The 25156-nt window shown below is 40.3% G+C and overlaps 1 protein-coding gene across 1 annotated transcript in view; it reads left to right on the top strand.

The window, feature by feature from the left end:
- Positions 1-507: 507 nt before the first annotated feature.
- Positions 508-25156, top strand: part of ROR1 (receptor tyrosine kinase like orphan receptor 1) — a 183606-nt gene continuing 158957 nt past the window's right edge. Inside the window, exon 1 of the mRNA XM_041772918.1 lies at positions 508-575. The gene's annotated coding sequence lies outside the window, so the exon portion shown is untranslated. The remainder of the gene's footprint in view (positions 576-25156) is intronic.

The raw sequence follows: 25156 nt of genomic DNA, 5'->3' as shown, positions 1-25156 counted from the left end.
TTCATTTGTCTTAACTATAAGTTTCAATGTAAGGAAATAGATTTCTCTATTAATAGAAACCCTATCAATTCACAAATACAATAAATAAAACAGTAGCAAGAACAATTTAGCTCTCATTTTTCATGGAAAGACTATTGAATATATTAGTCTAGGAGTAGTCCTCTCACAAGAAAAAGCAGAGTCTATGTTTGATAACGTCTGGTCATTTCTCTAGGTTTGTTTTTTTGTTAATGAAATATTTGTATTTTAACTTTCAAGCCCTTGTTTTAAAGAAAAACCCTTTCAATGTGGCCTACAGATTGTTCATCTGGATAGCCTCTGTAATGCAGGCGCCTCTGGCAAGCAGAGCAGCCATTCCGGCTTAATAAGCTATGGGATTGCAGTGGTCTCTCTGAAAAGGCAGGGCCTTTGGAAATCTCCTGTAATGCTTCTAACAGCCCATAAGTTACTTATATATTTAATATCACCCTTGTCTTTCTCCCCTTCCTTCTTTTTCTTTCCAGAAACAGAGTTGTCAGTCACTGCTGAGTTAGTGCCTACCTCATCGTGGAACATTTCAAGTGAACTCGACAAAGGTACAAAATGGGGATGCATAGGGGAGGTGGAGGCATGGGGGAGGGGGTGTGAGTGAAACTCCATTTTTAATCCTGGCATGGCCTTTTTTGAAATCAGCTGCTTTTTAGATCATTAGAAGGAGGCGGGGGCCAAAATAAATCCCTTGCTTACTTTGTGATTATTTAACATTTAATTACTTGGAATTCTATTATTTCTGGAGAACTCCCCCCCCCCTTCTTTCCTTTCCCTTCTTCCTCTAAAATGTTCCATATGGCAAAAATGCTTCAAGATGTGAAATAGGGTTGTTTCTGACCTTCCTGACACTGCATCTAGTGGATCTTATTTAGGGGATTTGATTCCGCCTGAGCCAGGATTGATCAGAGCTGTTTGCTGGGTGACCTTTTACAGTGACTATTTGATGTGCTTGCAGGGTTCAGGGCAGAGTATTTGGAATGTTTGTAATTGCCTGTGCGTACAGATGGCGGCTTCCTGTGCGCACGTGGGGAACAGGTTCCTGCTATGAAGTTGTTGTAGTATTAATTAAGCTCCACCATATGCTAAGCACTGGCCACTCGATTGGGATCCTCTGTCTGGGAATGGTAAATCAGAACACGTTCAAAGCCCCTACAGCCTGGCTCATCCTACCCTTCCAGGCTTATTTCTCTTTAGTCCCCTTAACGTCCCTTTATGCATCTCCAGTGAAATTTCTATTTCTTCTTCTATACCCCATGCTTTTCTTCCTCTCTGCTTTGGCCAAAGCTATTCTTTCCACCTGAATCACTCCTACCTCTCTTCTCTCCCTTCTGCATGCCACAAATTACTTATCCTTCCAGACCAAGAATGAATTCTATATTAGCCACAGTCTTATCTAATCCCTGAGCAGGAAGTGGCCTTTCCTTCTTTGGAACTCCCATAGCCCTTTTCCCTGTTCTCTTAGTATTTTCTGTGTTATATCATGGTGATTTATATACCTGTCTATCTCATTCTTAAGCCTGAAAGTTCCTTGTAAATGAAATTCTGTTTTATTCTTGTCCTCTTTCTTTTTCTTTGTCTCCATCACAAAATCTAGCACCAACTCCTGTTCTTAGGAAATCCTCAGTAAGTATGTGTGAAACAATGAGTCACAACTTATCTCAGGCCATACATTGGATGGGCACATCTGTCTATATATGTGCAAATTCATTAAAATTACTGAATTTCTGCTTTAGTTAGGCATGATTCTAGGTTCTGGGAGTATAGTGATAAAAGCTCAAAAATCATTGTCTTTTATATCAGATGCCTTTTATAATCAGCTCTCTTTGTTAGCTCATGTGTTCACTGGGAGTTGTATTTAATCTCTGAAGAGAGAAAACCTTACAGAACAGTAATTGGCAAGGTTATGTTGATGGTTGTAGACTTTATTATTTTTTTAAGATTTTATTTATTTATTCATGAGAGACACACAGAGAGAGGCAGAGACATAGGCAGAGGGAGAAGCAGGCTCCTTATGGGGAGCCCAACGTGGGACTCTGGGATCATGCCCTGAGTTGAAGGCAGATGCTCAACCACCAAGCCACCCAGGCATCCCGGTTGTAGACTTTATTAGGCATCTTAGAGTGGTGGGATGAAGTGAGCTATCTTTTCACCTTAAAAAAAAAAAAGGACATTTGGAATAATTTTCTCTTGTCAAATTTATTTTGGACGTTCTTTTTTCTAGTTTAGGATTTAAAAGAGACTGTAGGGGTATTTCTCTGTCCAGCACCAGTACAATGCCTAGGAGTCAGTAGATTTTCAACAAATACTTATGATTTTTTTTTAATGTGAAAGAAGACATAGAGCACACTAAATGTCAACTCGGTCCCCCCTCTATAACAAGCACTTTACTAGGTGCTTTCAAGAATGTGAACATAATTGGCAAGCTCCTGTGGCACCAACAGTAAAAATTATATCATTATTGTTTGATCAGGTTCCAGTTATGGCTATAAGAGGTCATCAGTTATGTACTAAAAAGTTAGCAGAACCACCAGTCAAGAACCTAGGCTGCCAGACTTTGAATTTCTACCAGACCAACACTGTAATTAGCAGTGAGTGTCCTTCAGGAAAGTAGTAGAGTCAATAGTTGTGAACCTCTTGCTAAAATGCTGGACTTAGGCAGGCCCCAAATTTTTGTTTGTTCAGCATGGCCTTCCAGAGGGCATGGGTGACTTTCCAGGGATTCTTGGTGTCATATTTCTCTAGAAGATATTTAGTATATGGTCTTTCATTCCCATCTAGAATCAGAAAGAAAGCTGATTAATTCTTTCATTCATTGATCAAATCTTTTTGGCTTCCTACTCTGGTCTGGGCACTGTCTGAAAAATTAGTATTGAAAGATGAATTAGACAAAGACCTCCATCTTCCATGAACACAGAGCCAGGTGGAAAAGACTGGTATCTAAATGTATAATCAAAGCCTTCTGGTCAATTTGATAGATTGGGCTGTCAAGGGACATTCCCCTCTAATTGCTGGTGGAAATACAGAATGAAAAGAAAAAATCATTGACAGGCTGGCACACAAAAAAGGAGAAATCTCCAGGTGCCAGAAGAGCAAGCTCAGTAGTAGAGCAATGATCAACAAAAAGGAATTAAACAAAAGGTTTTATAAAAAATATAGGAAATGTGTATGGTTCTCAGGGGCTAGAGTTTCAATATCCCATGGGGATGAGAACTGAGGCCATAGGAAACAAACTTGCTGCCTAAACTGTCAGTGAGGAAAGACTGAACCAAGTGTGAAAGAAGGACAGTTCTACTGAGGATGTGGTGTGGAGGTCTATGAACTACCCTGGGCTGTTGGGGCCACCAATGGGAAATGCAAGCCCGAACCTGTACTATATGGGGCTTAGGGGTTGGAGTTCTTCTCATGTAGTACACAAGCTACAAACCAAGAATATAATGTAAAAACTTGGTCTGGAATTGATTAAACTCTGAAACTCTGACAGGGGACAACCTAAAACCAGCTCACAAAATGTCTCAACATCCCAGTGCATGTGGCACCCTAACAAAAACAAAATTCTAAAAATCAAAACCACTAAATAACAACAGCAAATTCCTACTGATGTTGAGTTTACTTTTAAAAATTATAGTACAGGGCAGCCCTGGTGGCCTAGCAGTTTAGCGCTGCCTTCGGCCTGGGGTGTGATCCTGGAGACCCAGGATCGAGTCCCACGTCAGGCTCCCTGCATGCAGCCTGCTTCTCCCTCTGCCTGTGTCTCTGTCTCTGTCTCTGTCTCTCTCTGTGAGTCTGTCATTAATAAATAAATAAAAAATCTTTAAAAAATAAAATAAATAAAAATTATAGTACATGCAAGAGAGGAATAAAAGAGTGAGCAGACAAGACACACAGAAAAGGTCATACCTCAGAAACTAGACAATAGACCGATTTGAGAGAGAATATAGTGTGTGTGTGTGTGTGTGTGTGTGTGTGTGTGTGTGTTTCATGGGAAGAATAAATAAATAAAATGCCTCATGGTGAAGAGGAAATTAGAAACCATAGGGCAAGTATAGGATAATATGATAAAAAAGTAGGTTTTAAAAGAACTAAATAGAAATTCTAGAACTGAAAAGCAGTTATAGAAATTAGAAGCTCATCAAATGGGTCAAATAGTGGATGCATTCAGCTAAAGAGAAAAATGGTGAACTAGAAGATGGATTTGAGGGCATCCCAGGTGGCTCAGTGGTTTAGCACCGCCTTCGGCCCAGGGCCTGATCCTGGAGACCCAGGATCGAGTCCCATGTCAGGCTCCCTGCGTGGAGCCCGCTTCTCCCTCTGCCTTTGTCTCTGTGTCTCTCATGAATTTTTTAAAAAAAGAAGATGGATTTGAAATAACATAGTGGTTAAGAGAATGAACTCTGGGGCCAAGGTGACAAAGTTTGAACCCTGTATCTCTACCTACATTCTGTGTGGCTTTGGGCAAGGCACTCCACCTATCTGTGCTTTGGTCTTCTCACTTGTAAGATGAGATAACAAAAGTAATTACCTCATCTGGTTGTTGTGAAAATTGACCTGGCTAGCAAATCTGATAAACTAATTGGAGAGAAAGCAGTAACAGCTGTTGTGGGTTAATATGATTATTACTTTGGGCTTTATAGGAAAAAAAAGTCGTAGGCACTTTGGCAGGCTTGTAGGGAAAGCATATTTTAGAGATTTTAGATCTTGTTCAATCAGCCCATGTCCTCAGCTTTTCCATTCTGGCCTTCCACAAGTGCATGTTCACCCACACCAGTGCCACACTTTTTTTTTTTTTTTAAGTTTTTATTTATTTATTCATGAGAGACACAAAAAGAGAGAGAGAGAGAGGCAGAGACACAGGCAGAGGGAGAAGCAGGCTCCAGGCAGGAAGCCCGACATGGGACTCGATCTCCGGTCTCCAGAATCACGCCCTGGGCCGAAGGCGGCACCAAACCACCAAGCCACCCAGGAATCCCCCAGCACCACTTCTTAGCTTGATAAGCAAGCTTCTCCCTGGTCTTACCTCTGCTGACTCCTCTCACCTCATCCCTAACCCCTGTACTTTATGCTCCATTTGTTTCAACAACCTGCCTCTAATTCCCTAAATGTACCACTCTGTTTCTAGTCTCTGCACCTTTGTTTATGCAGTTTCTTCAGACTGGATTGCATTGAACTTCCTTCTCCTCCTGGCTAACCCCTTTACTTAATATTGTCTGAAGCATTCCCTTAGTGCTCCTAATGGGAATAGTGCTGAATAAGATAGGCAGCATCCCTGCTTTGCTGACCTTGCATGAAAGAGAGAGAGAGAGAGAGAAAGAGAGAGAGAGAATGTATGAATCCATTTATCAGTCCCATTGACCATGCCATCTACAGTACCCTGAAATACTTCATATGTGGCGTATCACATCACCCCACATCTATCTTGATCAGAGTCCTTACCATGCTGTATTGAAATTACCTAGTTTGTGCCTGCTTTTTGAAGTTAGGGGTTCCCTTATCTATTGGCATGCTCTAATTGCCCAACATAATATCTGCTGTGTATAGTAGGAAACATGGTGCTAAATTGCTTGGGTTCATATCCCAGCTATTTCAATTCATAGCTGCTGCAAGTGAATATACCTGCTGTGTGCAAGGCACTGGGTAAACATGTTGCATGCATCATTCGAATTCATACCACCCTTTATGGTAGAATAGATAAGCAACTGAGGCTCATCAGGCTTAAAGGAGTTGGCTGAAGGGCTCTGGTGGTGAGTGGCAGTGCCAGGATTCCCACCAAGGCCTCCAGGCCCAGTTTAGGGATCCACTTTCAACGTGGCAGCTGATTACACCCCCTCCTATGCATTCCCCTTCCCTCCTTCTTGGGCCAAGTTTGTCAAAGGTAGAAGCAGTAAAATAAGCCCCATCAGTTGGTGTTCTTTAATGCCTTTCTCTTCACCCAGCTACTCTGTTCCACCCATCAACCCCACCCTGGTTCCCCAGACTCACTCAGGTCCTGTTTTTCTGTTAAATGAGTCCAGTCAGTGGCATTAAACAGTTACCTGTTTATCCTTTCCAACAGGAAATGAAATCTAAAAGAGACAAGGCCACCCGGGAAGAGCCGTTGAAAGCTACTATTGATGAGGCATGGGGGTAATTTCTGAAACAAATGCTTCAGAACTGAGTACCTTCTAAAATAAATGGATCTACGGGGGCCCCACCTCAGCTTCCCCATGGGGATTTTGGGATGGGGTGTGATGAGGGCCTCTTTCCCCTTCTTGCATTTTCAGTCACATGAGGTCTCAGAGGTTCTCTGTAGAAAGCCAAATGTTTCTTTTGGAGAAAGGACTGGAAATTGCACCCGTAGGTAGCAGAAAGGGAGGGAGCCTCCTACTTAAAAAAAATACTGAGGCTTGCTTCCAACTTCAAATAGTTCTCTGTGCTGACAGACTAGATCTGGGGGTATTTTTGTCCTGTTTTACTTTTCAAATGGAGACCTGGCTTTCTCTATGAAGCTTAGAGCTTTACACACAGTAGGGAAGTGTACAGTGTGATTCTTATGAGCATGAGTTCTGGAGTTACTATGACTCTGAGCTTCCTTTTACTTACCTCTGGAGTGAGGGCCTTTGAATCTATCACCTAAGACTTTTGCTGGCCAACAAACACGTCTCTAGTACCACTTGTGTATTGTGCCAAGGACATCTGCTTGCGTGGTCATAACAAACAGATAGATACATGCTGGCCTCGGTCCCTTAGCCTACCTCTTCCCTGAGAGCTTGCCTGTCAAGAACCATGACCAGGTTCTCTGGTTCAGGAGTGGTTGCTTCCTCTTGTCCCTTTTTTTCTGTTACTTGATTTGGCACTTAAAGAATCTGTTTAAATGATATTGACTGGCCTGTACACTTAGCCCAAATAGGGTAGCTGGATCCTTTACTTGTGCTCCTGGTTGTATGGATTTGGAGCAGTGGCAGTGGGTGAAGGAACAACATAAAGAAGGACTGGATCAGGAGTCTTGGTACTTGGCAGGCTAACGAACAGTCTTCCTAGGACTGGGGTCTTTGAAGTCTTATCCATTTAGTGTCCCATCTTCAAAACTGGTAGTTGGTGGGAAGAATTTCTGGTGGAACTCCTGGGGTAGCCTGTGATGTTTAAGACAGCACCATTTCAGTAGGTGTTGGGAAGGGAAACCTTCCTCTGCCCTCTGAGGTCCTTCTAGCTGGATTTAGAATCAAATTGACATGAGACAGATTAACAGGAGAAAAATCAAATTTAATAGGCATATGTATGGGGAATCCAACACAGACATGAGATTCCAAGAACAAGGCAGTAGGAAGCTTATCTGAGCTAAGGAGAGAGGTAGGGCCTGAGGATACAAAGAGGAGGAAGGCCATTATGCAGGAAGGTGACAGATGCTGGGAAAAATAAGGTTGCCCTATTATGCGGGTAAGTTTCTCAGCCTACTGGGAGTTTCTATTCATAGCTCTCTTCCAGTTTCAGGCTCTCCTTTCCAATGTAAATCTAGACATTGGGAATCAGGAAAAGGTTGAACTGTTCCTATATCTACTGGGTTTTGGTCACCTTTAACTCAAAATAATGGTCATGCCAAAGTGACCCATCCTGGGGCAGCCAGCCCTTGGCACCTACAGCCTCAAGCAACATCTTCCTCATCTGGTAATCACATTTTCTTCAAAGGGCAGATATCATCTTGCCTCTTTCAACAACAGAAGCCCTTGGAGCCTCGGTAACTTCGTAGGAAGATGGGAGAAGGGATATCAGCTTGCAAGTGTCCCTAGAAGAGTTATGTAAAGTATGAAGCCCCATCCCAGTCTCCAGTACAAACGAGTACTAGCTTCTGGTAGCTCTTGTGCTTCCCACTCCTTCTTCTTCTTCTCAAGGGGAGGAAGTATGATCTGGTAAAGAGCACTTGAGAGGGAATGAAGATTCTAGTCCCAACTCAACCCCCCCCACTAAGCCAGTGATCTGTCAGTTAAGTTTTGGGCCTCAGTATTCTCATCTGTCAAGAGGGAGGTACCAATCCTTGTTCTGGCTGCCCTCCTCAGTATGAGGCTCCAGTGGTGTGTGGTCTAGTACAGTTGCCACTAGATGCTCATGGCTATTGAACACTTTGGCCAGTCCAAAGTGAGATGTAGTGTAACTATAAAACACACACTGGATTTCAAAGGCTTGACATGATAAAAGAACTTGAAATATCCCATTAATAATTTTCCTATCAACTACATGTTGAAATGATCATTTCTCATGTATTGAATTAAGGGGAAATATATTTTAAAATTAATTTTACCCAATCCTTTTTAATGCTGCTACTAGACAACATAAAATTACACATGATGCTTGCATGTGTGGCTTGTGTTATATTTCTAGTCAAAGGTGCTGCTGTAATGAAACAACAGCTGGAATCTTAGGTAAATCTCCTAACCTGTGTTTCCTCCTTAGAGTATGAGATATTCTTGTGCCCATTCCAGCTTTAAAACTCTAAGAACTACTTTTTATGAAAAGAAACTTTTCTAAAACAGATCCTGTGTCTGTATATAATACTTTAAAATATCTAGGCATAAGGGATTATTGTTACTGATTATAATCTGATCATTAACTCAAAAAAGGTAATATTTTGAGTAATGTACTTTTTGTGGAGAAAAACTCTGCAGGTTAGAAATCTGAAGCATCGAGGGATTCTAATTTGATAATGGTTACCTGAAGGACAACAGCAGAATCACAGAGCAATGCAGGAATTGCAGATTTGGGGCAGTAGTTGAACACTTTCAAACAGGGCCCTATTACATATCCTGCATTGCCTCTCTCTCTCTCAAACCCAGTCTTACACTGTTCTCCTATGCTGGCTATGCACCCGATGCACTCGCTCCCTTTTAGGTTCCTCCAGCAAGCTAAGCTCTTTTCTTGACCAGGGGCATTTGATATGCTGTTCCTTCTACCCAGAATCCTCTTTCCCTTTTCAGATATTGGCATAGTTGTAATCCACTCAGGTAAATTATTCCTAACCATCCAAAGTTAGTCTCCACCGTTTGTTTTCTTTTCCTTTATAGGAATTAATAATAATAAAAAAATCTAGTCTAGTTCTGGAAGCACTACTGATAGGAAAGTAGAGGAGCTTCTTGCCAGCTCTGCTGTGTCTGCTTTATCCCTTGCTAATTGACAAGTCCTTGGTCCCTCTGGCTAGAACCCAGGGTAGAGCACATGATATAGAAATCAGTTACCCTTCAACCAAGCTGTGCTCTCTATAGGACTCTTGTTAATCTTCTTTACTTGATAAGCCTATTCGTTTTAGGGAAGGAACCTCCAAGATGAGGCCTATGGAATTCTGTCCTAAATTACAGGGAAAATGCCCCTATATGGTCAATCTAGCTTCTTCAGAGCCTGCTCAGAGGGGAGGGGCCTACTAGTGGGGCCCACCACAGGAGCTGAGGATCAGCTTCCCCACTCAATGGTCTTTCCAGCTCCAATTCTTGGCACCAATCCCTCTCATCAGCCCTCTTGTCTCCTCCTTCATGTGCTGCTGTCAGTAGGGCATTCAGCTTAGAGGGATGAGGCCCTAGGGTATTCCACAAGAGGCCAATTTGGCTGTGTGAGGAGCACAGAGCTCCCTGCTCCCAGCAACCACCACCCAGTTGAGACAGAGGAGCAGTCAAACAAGCTTGGAAATGTTTATGCTCCTATCAGGATAGAGATTTATCTACTTCCCATCATGGGTCTCAGATTCCTTACTCCCTTGGTACCATTTTCAGTAGTTGCTGCCTAAGACCAGGCACAATCTTGGAGGCAGCAGAGAGTTTCTTGATTTGCTCAGGCCATCCTTTTCCTTTCCTGCACGTCTTTTAGTTTGGATTTAAACCTTCCTGCTGAACCTCCTGTTCACCCACTTTAGAAATGGCTTTGGAGTTTGGCCTCAAGAACTTTGTGGACTGAGGTCCTGCTCATAGAGATCATAGGCCTTTCTAGTCCTGGGCCTATGGCTTTGGTCAAGCTTTGCTCAAAGACTCACAAGGACATTTGGACTTAGAAGTCTTTTGGCTAAGGGCAGGAGAAGAGAGATCATACAAAGTATGATCTGGCTCTCCCTCTGTTGGGAGAGGATATGGGTTTGAATTCGTTATCTGGCTCTCCCTCTACAGTCTGTAATTGAAGGGTTTAAAAGTTTTCCGGTGATTCCAACTTGCAACAAAGTTTGAGAACCATCATTTTCAAGTTCTTCCAGGCTAATCTGTACTGCAGTTGGCAACTTCCATAATAGTCTCTAACACGTGATTTATCCAGGTACAGAAGCTTGGAACTTTCTCCATTTCTGTCCTCAATTTTCTGGGGTAGTATAAAGAAGGAGTGGGTTTGGAGGGAGAAGTCCTTGGTGTATATTTAAGCTTTGTGGCCAACTCAGGTTCTTGAAAATTGAGCTTTAGTTTAGTGGGTTTTTTCTTCTTTTCTTCATCTCTTAAGTAGGGAGAATACCAGTTTTCCACGATTGTTGTGAGTACTGAATGTGATGACATGTAAGAGGGTCAAGCTCAGGTTTCAGCCCTGATAAATAAATATAGTGATAGATACTGATATTAATATTGACAAAAAAAAAATTTATGTCTGAATAACTTGGCATAACTCCATTACCTCTATATGGCCACCAGGAGTAATACCTCCTTACTTCATGAACTATTAAGAGCTACCATCTATTAAGAGCGTTTCACATGTCATAAGTCGTGTGAAGTGATTTACGTGCATTGTCACACTTAATTGTCATAATAGTTCTAAGAGATAGTGTGTCCATTTTACAGGTGAGAAAAAATAAGCCTCTGAGAAATGTCATGGGCTGAATGGTGGCCCCCCTCAAAGATATGTCCATGTCCTGATCCCAAGAACCTATGAATTTTACCTTATTTGGAAAAAGGGTATTTGCAGATGTAAGTTAATTAGAATTTTGAGAAGGGATTATCTCACATTATCTGGGTGGGACCTACATGCCTACAGTTGTTCTCATAAGATAAAGGCTGAGGGAGATTTCATCCAAACCCACAGAGGAGAGGGTGTTGTGAAGACCAAGGTAAAGACTAGGGAGATATAGCCACAAGCCTGGGAATGTTGGGGCACCCACCAGAAACTGGAAGACCCAAGGATTGTACTCCCCCTAGAACTCCTAGAGGGATCATGGTTCTCCCTGATTTAGGACTTCTGGCCTCAGAATTTTAAGAATAAATTTTTGTTTACACCAAGTCTGTAGTAGTTTGTTATAGTAACATCAGGAAACTGATCAAAGCAATTTTAGCAGTTGGCCCAAAGTCCCATAGCAGGGAAGTCGAATTCAAACCCATATCCTTGACCAATATATTATATTGCTTCCAACTGAACTGATATTTGTGATAGGGAGTACCTGGGTGGCTCAATCAATTAAGCATCTGACTCTGGATTTCAGCCAAGGTCATGATCTCAGGATCATGACCTGGAGCCCTGCATTGGACGCTGCACTGAGTGTGGAACCTGCTTAAGATTCTCTCTCCTTGGGCAGCCTGGTGGCTCAGCAGTTTAGCGCTGCCTTCAGCCCAGGGCCTGATCCTGGAGACCCAGGATGGAGTTCCGCGTCGGGCTCCCTGCGTGGAGCCTGCTTCTCCCTCTGCTTGTGTCTCTGCCTCTCTCTCTCCTCTCTGTGTATTCTCATGAATAAATAAATCTTTAAAAAAAAAAAAAAAAAGATTCTCTCTCCTTCTGCCCTACCCCTCACATGCACGCATGCTCTCGCTCTCTCTCTAAAAAAAGAAAAGAAAAGAAATTTGTAATAAAATGCCTTAGACTCATTTACTCGACAAATGTTTATTGAGTGCCTAGAGTGGACGAAGCCTCTACTGGGGGGTGGAAGATGCAGTAATGAACAAGACAGAAATAGTCAATAGCTCAGTGAAAGAGAGAGACTTTTAAGAATGAAGGTCACATGCACACATATACTAAAAATCATTTCATTTTAGCAGTGATGGGGCTTTAGAGGAGAAGTATGAAAGCATACTTGTATGAAAAGAGCCTGTGACCCTGGAACAAAGGATTCTCACATTCTCCCTGGCTAGGCCTTCCTAATAGCTATCCGAGGTAGAGGTCAGCCCTTCATTTTCTTGGCCTGTCTCCTGGGAACCTCCAAGCCTACAAATCCATATCAGCCCTCCTGAAGTTAGTCTACCAACAGGGCAAGTCCCTTGCTAGGAGATGGACCCACAACAGGAGGAAGGCAGTGAGGCCTTCAGCAGGCAGTGAGCTCTGCAACCCATTACAGACATCATTATGAGGCAGTGGAGTGTGGGGAAACTGTTTTTAGACAAGGTTGGAAAATTTTGCATTCCTATGCCCGGCAAGATTTCCTGTAGGGCCATGAGAAGCTCACTAATCATCTCTTTAGTTCCAAGCGATATTACTTCAGGGCAGTTCCTGTCAAGGCCCCATGCTTAAATATCTCTTTGCCTGGGTTTATTCCATCAAATGCTTCATTTGTTTTGAAAAAAAAAAAGCACTGGGACTTAGCTGGTCCAGCAGCCTAGGAAGTTCAATTCACCACATGCCTCAGAGGGCTCCTAGCTCTGCGCCCAATTGCTACAACTAAGATGAACTTATTTTCTGACCGTTTTCTGCATATGATTCCATTTTATGTGGGCCCTAAGTCAGACTCGACCAAAGCCAGCCACTCTAATATGCTTGTGCAGAATTCAAAATGGCTTGCAAGAATTTTCTATTGGTCACCACTTGTCTTCTGAATTCAGGAAGCTGTGCTTTCCCAGGGAGCTTGCCCAGATTTCTGATTTCAGGGTTTTTTCTCCAACATTTATATCCATTTATTCACTCAACAGATATTTATTGAGTGCCAACCATGTGCCAGGTACTGCACTAAAGACACAGTGGTAAAAACACAAAATTCCTCTCTCACGAACCTTACATTAGGTAGATTTAGCAAATCTGTGTGTGGAAAGTATCATTACATCTAATACTTCCTGAATGTCTGTTCAATCCCGGGTGCTGTGCTAGACACTTTAATCACAATATCATCCCATTTAATGTGCCATAAAAACCCTGTGAGGTAGGTACTCTTGTGTCCATTTTATAGCTGATAAAACAAGCTTACAGAGGTGCAGTGACTTGGCTAGTATATGGCAGACCCAGGATTCAAATCCAGGTTTTTATGACTACAAAGTCCATACTTTCAATGATTACCTAGTTCTATAATAACAACCCATGTTTATAGGGAGGAAAGAAAGAATGGGTTTATAAGCTTTTTAGCGTATAGAATATCTTTTCTGTAAGAGGATATTCTTAATCATCGAGTGATTTTTTTTAAATTTGTGTTTTCCCTCTAATTTCTATATTTTCTTCAGTAAATATCCTATACTCTTATAGTCAGATAAAATATAAGTAAAATACATAAGAAAATAAGAAGACTCATATATACCCCCAAAGAATTGAAAACAGGTACTCAAATCCAGGGACATGAATGTTCATAGAATCACTGTGTATAATAGCTAGGAGGTAGAAACGGCCCAAATATCCTGTATGTATGTATCCATACATACAAAACGGCCCAAAAGTATGTATGTATGTATTCATACATACATACATACATACATACAATGGAATATTATTCAGCCATAAAAAGGCACAGTGTACTGATACATGCTACAATATTAATGGATGAACCTCAAAAATATTATACTGAGTAAAGGAAACAGATACAAAAAGTCCCCATGATCATTAAATGTACAGAGAGACAAAAAGTAGAGGTTGCCAGAGACTGGAGAGAGGAGAGATAGGGAGCAATTGCTTAATGGATATGGTGTTTCCTTTTGGGGTGACAGACATGTTTGTGGGCTAGAGAGAAGTGGTGGTTCCATGATACCCATAATGTCCTCAATGCCACTGAATGATTTATTTACTTTAAAATGGTTCATTTCATGTTATGTGAGTTTTGCCTAAATAAAACAAAAATAAGAAAACCCCAAATCAGTAAAATAGACACACAGATAAGCTTCTGTCATGCTCTTCTGTGGTACTGCTGGTCCTCTGAGGGCTACAGAGGTGGGTTTGACGTCTCAATCCTGAAAGTGTGTTTACTTACTGCTACTGCCCCTAACCTGAGTCTGAGCCCTGGCATGGCAACTAACTGATAAAGGAACCTTGCTTGGGCCAGTCACTTAACCTGAACTTCCGGGCCCTCTGTTGTCATGCAAGAGTAATAATGTCCACAGAGATCAATGTTACATCCCTTTTTTTTTTTTCAATGTTACATCCTAATATAAACCTTATCCCTAATATGATAAGGTTGTGCTCTGTAAGCTGAAGATTTGATCTGCATATGCTTTTCTAGTTTTTGTTTTTACATCAAGAACTGCTAGGTGATCTGAAATCCTCTCCAACTGCTTATCAAGCATGTGTGTTATAAGAACTAGGAAAATAGGCGGTGGAATCTTAGTAGTGTATGGTTTTAGAGACCTTAACTTTTTATTGCTGTTGATATTATTGTTTTCTATTTGTGGGTGTTTTGTTCTTGCCTATACTTTATAATAAAGTTTGTTTGGGTAAATAGGAATGTTTGGACTGAGCAACTGGGAGGGGGAATGGTGCAACCACATGGAAGACGGAATGGTGCAACCACACGGAAGACAAGAGCTCAGAGGAAGCCTTTCTGCTGATGATGGGCATCTCTCTGCTAACGATTCCCAAAGGGAATCAGGCCAGTCATGACAATCTCAAACTTTGGGCTGGGATCACAGATAAATCCTAGGCAGACCTTGAGATGCTGGCCTTCAAATGAGTGCCACTTAGGTGCTGATGATAGAGGGTCTTGCATCAAGTCAGTGTCACCTGCTGTAGCCCATCCCTCCCATGCTGCACAAACTTCCCAGGTGTGTCCTCTCAATTCTCCACAGTACTCCTCTTGCTAAGAGAAAGATTTGGGAAAGGCTTGAGGAACTCTTGAAAGACCACTGAAGAATCCAACTAAATAGCTTGGGTCCTTTCTCCAAGGTCAGTTAAACAGGCCTCATTAACCTCTGGTTTCAGGAAAACTAAGGTCTCCAGGAGACTTCTGTTAGGATGTTGGGATCAGCAGCTCAGATCTTAAGAGGTGAAGTAGGCCTGGAGGATCTTCTGTGACTTCTATTGGTATTTTCCTCAAAATGTTTTCTTCTTTAAAAAATCTAGATTTGGGGTGCCTGGGTGACTTGATTGGTTAAGTGACCAACTTTTGATTTTGGCTCAGGTCATGATCTCTGGGTTGTGAGATGGAGCCCCACTTTGGGCTCCATGCTGATCCTGGAGCCTTCTTGGGATTCTCTCTCTCTCTCTCTCTCTCTCTCTCTCTCTTTGCTCCTTCCCCAATTCACACTAAAAAATAAATTTTTTTTTTTAAAAATCTAGGTTTAAAAGTACTTATAGAAGCTCAATGTATTTGTTATAGAAAACCCAGAAAATGAAATTAAACCAAAATTATATAGTCACTGCTAACACGTATTCTTTTAGTCTTTTCTCATGCTTGTTTTTATATTGATATTTACCAAAATGGAGCCATATTGAGCATTCTGTGTTGCTGAACAGCATTTGTCTTTTCACAATATCACAATCCTCTTTCTGTATTATTAAATATTTTCAATGACAACATTTTTGTGGGTCTTATTAGACATGTTCTGTTGTTGGGGCATTTCTTAATTTATTTAACCTATCCTCCATAGTTGAAAAAATCATTCCAGTTTTTTGTTATAAATAACACTGTGATGAAAGTTGCTTTAAAGGGCCCAGGACAGACAGTACCTAGCCTCATGATTTTTTGCATGTTTTTTTTAAGATTTTATTTTATATATTTATTCATGAGAGACACACAGAGAGAGGCAGAGACACAAGCAGAGGAAGAAGCAGGCTCCTTGCAGGGAGCCCGACGCGGGACTTGATCCTGGGATCAGGATCACACCCTGAGCCAAGGGCAGAGGCCCAACTGCTGAGCCACCGAGGCCTTCCCCATGATGTTATCATAAACCTATCTGCATATTTACGGTCCCTAGCAATAGCGCAGGAGAATGCGCCATTCTGCTTTCCTTCACCAACACTAGGTTGTCAATTTCTTAGTCAATGTCCATTTTATTTATTTATTTTAAAAGATTTTATTTATTTACTTGAGAGAGACAGAGAGCCAGAGCACAAATGGGGGTAGGGGCAGAAATTGAGGGAGAAGGAGGCTCCTGCTGAGCAGGGAGTCCAATTCAGGTCTCTGTCCGAGGACCCTGGGATCATAACCTGAGCCAAAGGCAGATACTTAACTGACTGAGCCACCCAGGTGCTCCAATCATTGTCTGTTTTGAAAGCAACAATGACATGCTACTGGTGTTTTAACTTACATGTCTTTGATAACTAAGATTGAATTTTATTGGCATTTAGTAGCCATTATTTTTTCTCTAATGAATATTCATTCTTTTTTCCCTCTATTCTACTACTATTGGTGTATTTATCTTTTCTCAGTGATTTGAGATCTGCATTTAAAAAAATCAGTTTAACTTTGAAATTTGCTTATGATGTGTATTTTTATAGTATAGAGAACTTTAATTTTTATGAAATCAAATAAACCAATCTTTTATCATTTTTTTTACTTTGGTATCATGCTTAGAAAAGGGTTCCTTTCCCTAAGATGATGGAAGGTCTTTCAGTTTCTTGAAGATATTATAAGTAAACACTGTCTTTCCAAAGTCTGGGTCAAAGTGAGCAATATTTCCAGCTGTAGAGAGGACAGGAAATGAATCTAGTGCCAGAGTCAACTGTTTCTCCACAACCTAGACTCAGTTACTTCCAAGTTGAAGGACCTTAGAGGTTATGTAATCCAACCTTCCAGCTGATATGTGACTCTCTTCTTCCAAAAGCTTCATAAGTCCTTCTATATTAAGATTCTACATCAGTGCTTTCTTTCTAATTAGAAAGCTTCTACATCAACACTTTCTTTAGTGTAATCACACAAGGTTAACCTATTCTTCTCTTTGAGAAGTCCTCCTAAAGTTCAGATGGTCTTTCTTATACTGAGCCAATTGGTCTTCATTCTTCCTCTCCCTGCTATGTCTACTCCTTCTCAGAAAATGGATAAAGGCTGTTCTTTGAACTTTGCAGTCATATCGGCCTGGTTGTCTATTCTAGAACTAAGTTAGCTATATGGCCTTAAATAAATTACTTAACCTATTTGAGCTCTGGCTTTATCATGTATAAAATGGGGATTCAAAAATTCCTATTATGATCCATTCTAACTTTGAGATAGACCGAATTAAATGCTAGATTAAGACAATATGAGTTCTGCCTTGCTTAGCATTGTGTGTGGTCATTTCAGACTTGACTATGACTTAAGACTTTTTTGTTTTTTGTGTTTTAATTCAAAGCTTCTAAAGTGTGTATGCAGTATTTGAAATAATGTCTTATAGCCATTTTAGTGACTAACAAAGAAAGCCAAAATATATCTAGATTAATCTGTCAGTACATTGAAAAAAGAGGCAAAATCAGTGTCATGATGTATTGTTCCCAACAGTGTGTTATGAAAGTTGTTACATAGGTGTATTTTCATTTATTCCAGTGTTGCTTTGAACTTTAGGATAAAATGACAAATGACCCCTACATGTCTTTTCTCTTCGTAGTTGGAGGATCTGGTGTGTGGACACTTAGATTTCATGAGTTTACTGTGAGGATTAGGGGACATCCTGCATGACTGTGGTAGTGTGTCAGCATTATGATATCACTGCCCATGTAATCTCTTGCTCTGATTGAACAGTTGCCATTCTTTTTATTCTCCTCCTAACTTGTTGTCCATGTTCCTCCCCCATAAAAGGTAACCCACTAGAGTGAGCACACCACACTCCAGGAGTACCTGGACATAAAGGATACAGCAGGGCCATCTCTATCTTTGTTTTACACTTTTTTTTTCCACAACCAAAATTCTCAGCTTCTGAGTAGCATCATCTTATTGTTGACTTATGATGAACTTCTAGTTAACTAAATCTCTTGTGAGTTTCTCACAATTTTAATGATATACCTATATCTCTCTTTTCTCATATTTGTGTAATCAATATCTTATGTCCCACTACTCACTATGCATTATTCCTATATTTCAACATGTTCAATCTGTCATGTAAATCATATAATGATATCATTTAGCATACTCATGATCTTGCAACATTGTGTCCATATTAATTTGGTCTTCATCTAAGACACTGGTGTGACTGTTGGCTGGAAAGAGTCTAGATAGAACTCCTGTTATGATGACATCTTGGCTTGCTGCCTCTCATACAAATGTATATAGTTCAGATAATGCTTTGAGACCCCACAGATCTTTTTTAGCATATTTGTGTTTCTGTGACCTTTTTCAACTTAATATTTGTATTTTGTTCTCATTTTGTCATTTAACAAACATTTGTTGAGCTATGTAACAGACACTGCAGTGGGTCCTGGGTACAGAAACAAATAATATGGGTCTGTCTTTGAGATGCTCACAGTCGAGTGGGAAAACAGACTAAAAGAAGTGGGTGCACAGGGGCACCTGGGTGGCTCATTTGTAGCCTCTGTCTTTGGCTTAAGTCATGATCCTGGGGTCCTGGGATTGAGTCCCACATCGGGCTCCCTGCAGGGAGTCTACTTCTCCCCCACCTATGTCTCTGCCTCTCTCTGTGTGTCTCATGAATAAATAAAATCTTAAAAAAAAAAAAAAGAAATGAGTGCACAAAGAGAAGGAGTGGGGGAGTTTTGGATAAGGCTTTGTGGAGATGGTGATATTAGAGCTGGGTATTATTTTTTAAAAGATTTTTATTGCTTTATTCATGAGAGACAGAGAGAGAGAGAGGCAGAGACCCAGGCAGAGGGAGAAGCAGACCCCATGCAGGGAGCCTGACGTGGGACTCATTCCCGTGACTCCAGGATCAGGCCCTGGTCGTAAGGTGGCGCTAAACCGCTGAGCCACCCGGGCTGCCCAGAGCTGGGTATTACAGATGCAAAGGAATTTGCAAAGCAGGATCAAGGATACATCTGACCACGCTTCAAATTCCCTCCCCTTAGACTACATGAATGTCAAAATTACATGCCCATTTTCTCTCATAGTTCCTGCTGTTCTTCTGCAAACAATATCTCTTTGTTTAGAATTATATTTCTATTATTGGCACTCTAAGATAAGGGATTACCATCCAGGAATGTTAAGAATAGAGAATATGTACCATCTTTCAGCTAGTGGACACTTTTAAGAAATATTTAGAGCATGGAAAATCTATCCTATATCACTCTATGTCTTACCTCAGTACCAGTTTTGTGATCAACAATAATTATAATAATATAATAATAATTGCTAACATTTATAGAGTACCATGGATGGTGCCTTATGTATATTATTTCTTTCTACCATTAACAAAGAAGAAGTTTGAGCGCAGAGAGATTGAGTAACTAGCTTCACATCACCCAACTAATAAAGCAGCAAAACTGAGATTTTGAACATTGGTCTCTCTGTCTCCAAAGCCTGGCCATTGACATTTTGTTATTCTGTCCAGATGGTCAATATACCTACTCATTCTCTTCTTGGGTCTTTATTTTATACTCCTCAGTAGTTTACCTTTGTGTTAGTCTGCTAAAATAGCTATAACAAATACCACAGACTGCATGGCTGAAAGAACAAATTTATTTTCTCACAGTTCTGGGGGCTGGGAAGTTCAAGATCAACATCTGGCAGGAAATTGTTTCTGGTGAGGCTTCTCTTCCTGGCTTGCAGGCAGCTGCCTACTTACTGTGTCACTATATGGTGAGGAGGTGGGTGGAGACAGGGAAAAGGAGAGAGAGATCTTTCTCTTCTAATAAGGCCACCAATCCTATCAGATGAAGGCCTCACCCTTATGACTTCCTTTAACCTTACTTATGCTTTAAAAGCCCTATCTCCAAATACAACCACATTGGGAGTTAGGGCTCAACCAAATTTGGGGGAGACACAATTCAGTCCATAGCACCCTTCTCAAAACATTTCATACCTTTTTACTTTTCCATACTTTTGTTTAAGCTGTTCCCCTAGCATAAGTTTTCTGCCTTTCAAAATCTTTCTGGTTCTTAACTATCCAACTCAAATGTCACTTCCCCTGAAGCCTTCTCTGACGTGGGACTTGTTTTCTAGTCATTCCAGTTGCTCCTTCTCCTCTATAATCATAATATTTTATATTTTGATTTAGCTCATATTTTACCCAGACTGCATTATAGGCTCCTTGAAAGCAGACACCCTGCCTTGATGCGATCCCAACCGATCTGGCCCTAATTGTGTTGGTACTCTCTAAAGGTATGACTTGACTGATTCATTAGTTCTAAGGAATGGTGGAGGCAATTGGGTGGGTTTAGGCTGTAGAAGAGAAGAGACTACAGGAAGCTCTGTTGGAAGTGATGCCCTACAGAAGAGAGAAAAAATAGTTACATGTTCCCTGGGAGGTTCAAATCGAGACTACAAATAAAGTTTCAAAGAAGCAGATTTCGTTCCAATGTAGGGAAGATCTTTTAATTAAGAAGGAGGGTTGAATAACATTCATTGAAAACCAAGAGCTAAACTGTTACTCTACATACATTATTTCTACTCCCACATGATCTTATAAAATAGTCCCTCTGTTGCAGATGAGAAAATCAAAGTTCCAAAAGGCTAAAGACCTAGTGTGATTTCATGTAGTTAGTTAGTTGATCTCCTCTGCCCAGTCCTTCATGAAGAAGCACTCTTCCTTTCCCTGAAGGTTTTTTTTTTTTTTTTTTTTTTTTTCCCTGAAGGTATTGAAGCAGTCTGCCTGACCACTTTCCAGGAATTTGAGCTCCGGAAGATTTGGGGGGTGTTGGTATAGTTCATATTTCTGTTTTCTTTCATCTCTCAAATCCTGTGACTCAGAAATTCTCGGTCCCTGACATTTGTTTAATGGGAATAGACCTATAAAACCTATCTTCTGTCTTATTTTGGAAAGATATATTATAAAACTCTTCCTAAAATTATTGCAAATTATCATTACAGTATTAAATGTGCTGTTGGTCCCATTAGTTTATATTTATGAAGCTGTTTGGAGAACACAGCTTTGGAAATACTTATTATTAATAAAATTGACTTGATCCTAGTCAAGTGGGGCTACATTTTCAAACAAGAGCTTCTCTATCTGAGGAAAAAGGAATAGGCACAAGTTGTCACCTAACTCTAGAAGTCAGATGAATGAACTACTTAGCCTTGCTATCCTGATTGCATTCCATACTGAAGGTGGGTCCCTGTAGACTAAGCCCTCCCAGGATCAGCTTCTGGGGCAGGCAGCCAATGTTCTGAAGCAACTGCCATTTTTCTTGGGTGATTCATGTGTGAAAGTGTCTCCTCCATAAGAATCTGGGTCATCTTGTTCTTCTTTCCAGAGCCAGGCTCTTATCAGCCCAGAAGTGTCTCCTCATACAAATGCATCCAAGTTGGAACATTTATGAATGATAACGATAGTTGTTCACTCCAAATACATAACTCTTTTGGTCTATGACATCTCATGTTTGGCTATACTGCTAGTTGCATTCAACAGAATTGGGTCTTAGAATTCTGGAGCTGGTGTACATTTTGGTGTAACTTTAGAGACTCTTTAAGAATGATCACTATCTCTATCTTCTCAATTCAGATGGTTTATTTAACTCAGTATTTCTCTTTCCTATTGTGAAAGAGAATAGCCTTGAACTTGAGCAAAGCTTTTTCTCCTGTGTGTGCATGTGTTTTAAATAACATTTCAGCATATGTTATGAAACTCTACTCTGGTACCACCACCACCAGCCCCAACTCCTGGTCAGATGAGAGGTGACAACACAGAATAAGCTTCCATGAACATTTAAAACCAGCTCAATTTTGTTGTTCTTTTTGTTTAGAGTTTTTCTTTGCACCTGCTTTGTTTTCCTAGGAAAAACATCACAGGTATCCTCTTCTTCTTCCATTTTTACTAGACAAAAGACATTGTTCCTGGATGGAGGTGGAGAGAGGGAAAGGATGATACTTTTGGGAATCTTACAAGGTAGAAATGCCATCAAAACATTTGAATATGAAGTTGACACTACTTTGGGATCATTTAATCCCACAGCCTCCAGACATCCCGTCAGTTTAACAGACATGACTCAGAGAGGAGAATGAGTCACTTAATATCAAACAGTACTTTTGTGGTAGAGGTGAGACCAGACCCCGTTCCCCTGTTGTCATTGCATAACCTTAAAATATCACAGCTTCTAAGAAGTCTTCCAAAATTGCAATGGAGACCAAACTAAATAATCCACCCCATCAGGGCTTGAGGATGCTACCAGGGCAGTCAGTGTGCTTTTTCTTCCTTAATCATGGTCCTGTTGCAAACCTCAAGGATCTGGAACTCACAAAATGAAATACTCAACTAACTACTGTTGTTTTCTACATTCACCTTTCAAAGCAAAGATAGAAAAGGATAAGACAACAAATAAGGGATTTATTTGAAAAAGCAAATATCCTATAGGATTTCACTGTGTACCTTGAATAGTCAAATTGGTAGAGTCAGAAAGGAGAATGGCGGTTGTCAGGGGCTGAGGAGAAGAGAGGATGGGGAGTTATTGTTTAATGGATACTGAATCTTAGTTTGAGAATATGAAAAAGGTTCTGTGGGTGAATAGTGGTGATTGTACATAAGGTAAGTGTACTTAATGCCATTGAACCATACACCTAAAAATAGTTAAAGTGGTAAATTTTGTGTTGTATATATTTTACCACACACACACACACACACACACACACAGAAAGCAATGTTCTTGATACAGTCTTGAATCTCCATACCCTTGTGTGTATGCATTCTCAGAAACAGTCCATTATTATGTCCTAAAGAGTGCTAATAACAAATACATACTGTCTTCTATTTGCCTTGCATTTTTTGTTTTCAAAGTAAAGTCACGTCCGTGATTGCATTTAGTAGTCATTAACACTATCATGAGGAAGGCATGACAGGTATCTTTCCTTATTTTACAAATGAATAAACTGAGGCCCAGAGTTACACAGCTGACGGATAAAAGAATTGGTACTAGAACCCAAGGCTTCTGATTTGTGCTCCTTGAACCATGCCAGATCTGTGTTAAGAAGTTTTGAATTGATACTTAACATATTATATTTAGTTATCCTAGAAAGTAGACTCACCAGGACACCTGGGTGGCTCAGTCGGTTAAGCATCTGCCTTTGGCTCAGGTTATGATCCTGCGGTCCTGGGATCAAGTTCCAAGTCAGGTTTCCTGTTCAACGGGGTGGGGAATTTGCTTCTCTCTCTCTCCCTCTGCCCCTCCTCCTGCTTGTGTTCTTTCTCACTCTCTCTCAAATAAATAATAAATAAAATTTAAAAAAAGAAAGTAGACTCATATATTTTAGAAAGATTTTCAAAGACTTTGAACACTGAAGTAGTTTGGAGAGGTTTTAAAAATGAAAATAAACTCTAGACAACTCATTGTCTAAATATTCTGATTAACTGAGGTTTTACTATATAGTAATGAAATTGACATAGGACTTTACTATGTGCCAGAGGCTATTGTAAGTCATTTAACAGAGCGTGTTATTTATAATTTAGAACAAAATTTGTCAAGACTAGCATGTGCTAAACACCCTCTAAAGTGCTTTGTATACTTTACGTCATTTAATCCACATACCAGTCTGAGATAGCAGGTATAGCTGGAGCTTCGAGATGTTAAATAACTTGCCAGAGGTCACTTGATAGCCAGTGACAGAGTCAGTACTCAAACCCAGGTCTGCCTCCCTCTTTACCACTCAAACAGATGGGGCAGTGTAGGCCTTTCTAATCACTGCCATCTCTAAATATTAATTATGTCATTCAGGTGGCTGAGGCAATACCCAAGTATGGATGCTGGTTGGCTCATAGTTTGCTTCTTGAGGGACTTCTAAGTTTCACCCTGAAATTCTGGCTGGAAATTGGATTCAGTTGCTGAAAGCGGAAGAAATACAGCTTTCATGTTCATGCGCAATTTGCTTTTTCATTTTCTTTTATTATCCCGAGACTTACTGTAAATCACACTTTCCCATCAGTCCTGGGGGTTCTAATTATATTCATGGGGTCCAGTTAAGAGCAAGGGCAGTAAATTACTGCCACTTTGTTTGAAAATTTTTTTAGCCACAGTACATTAGCTGCTTTTGTTTGCTTTTCCACTGGTAGTGTGCAGTTTTATTTCAGAATTGGTGTTTCTTGAATGTCTCATTTGTGAATAATGTAACTTGCAAAATGGAATGATTGGAGAAAACATATGCCAGAGAGTATCCTTTGGCATCTGTAAGAATTTAAAGCTTTTATAGCTGAAATGAGTTATTGAATTCTTTCTCTGTTTCTCTCTTTTACACACACACACACACACACACACACACACACACACACACATTCTCTGCATTTTCCTGTTCTCTTCATTCTCTTCTTCTCTGCTTCCCAAAGATCAATTGCATATGGTAATGACCAATATAACAACTAATATCAGGTTACTACTAAGAAATGCCTTATTCCAGGGTTCTCTAAGTATTTTTGTTTATTTGAAAGATTGATAGATCAGAGGGTCAAGGGACATGTTTTATTATAAGTTTCTGTTCCAAATTTCCTGACATTTTTAGTAAAAAAAAAAAAAAAAAAAGAAGAAGAAGAAGTAAAAAAAAAAAAAAAAGAAAGGAATACATTTTAAAAGGCAAAAATAGGGCTAATAAGAACCAGACCCTAAAGTGATTATCAAAATGTCAAAAATAACTACTTTTTCTTTATTCAGTAGCATTAATCTTGAGGCACTTACCTTTCAGTAAAATCTCCCTAATGGCTTGACTTGATTCTCATGCTGGACCATCCACAAATAGAGTGGCTTCTAAAGTGATGCCCAAATCCTTAAATGCTTTCAGTAATTGGTCTGGGAGTTCAGTGAAGACATTTGTTTATGTTTTTAAAATCCTATCTTTTGATAAAGTAGCAAGAAAGGAGTCTTTTTGCCATGTGCTGGCAACCTAGAATAAGGTTTCCCAATGAGTCTTTATTGTCGTAATGTTCACAGGACCATTCTGAAGATGCTAGAAAGCTATAATAATTGTACAGGACCTGGTTGAGTGTGAAAATGAACTCTTTTTTCCTGAAATTTGTCAGAGTTTCTAGAA

This window comes from Vulpes lagopus, chromosome 10, assembly GCF_018345385.1.
Source record: "Vulpes lagopus strain Blue_001 chromosome 10, ASM1834538v1, whole genome shotgun sequence".
Classification (NCBI taxonomy): domain Eukaryota; kingdom Metazoa; phylum Chordata; class Mammalia; order Carnivora; family Canidae; genus Vulpes; species Vulpes lagopus.
The sequence above is the reverse complement of the archived record's forward strand: the minus strand, read 5'-3'. Positions and strand labels throughout refer to the sequence as shown.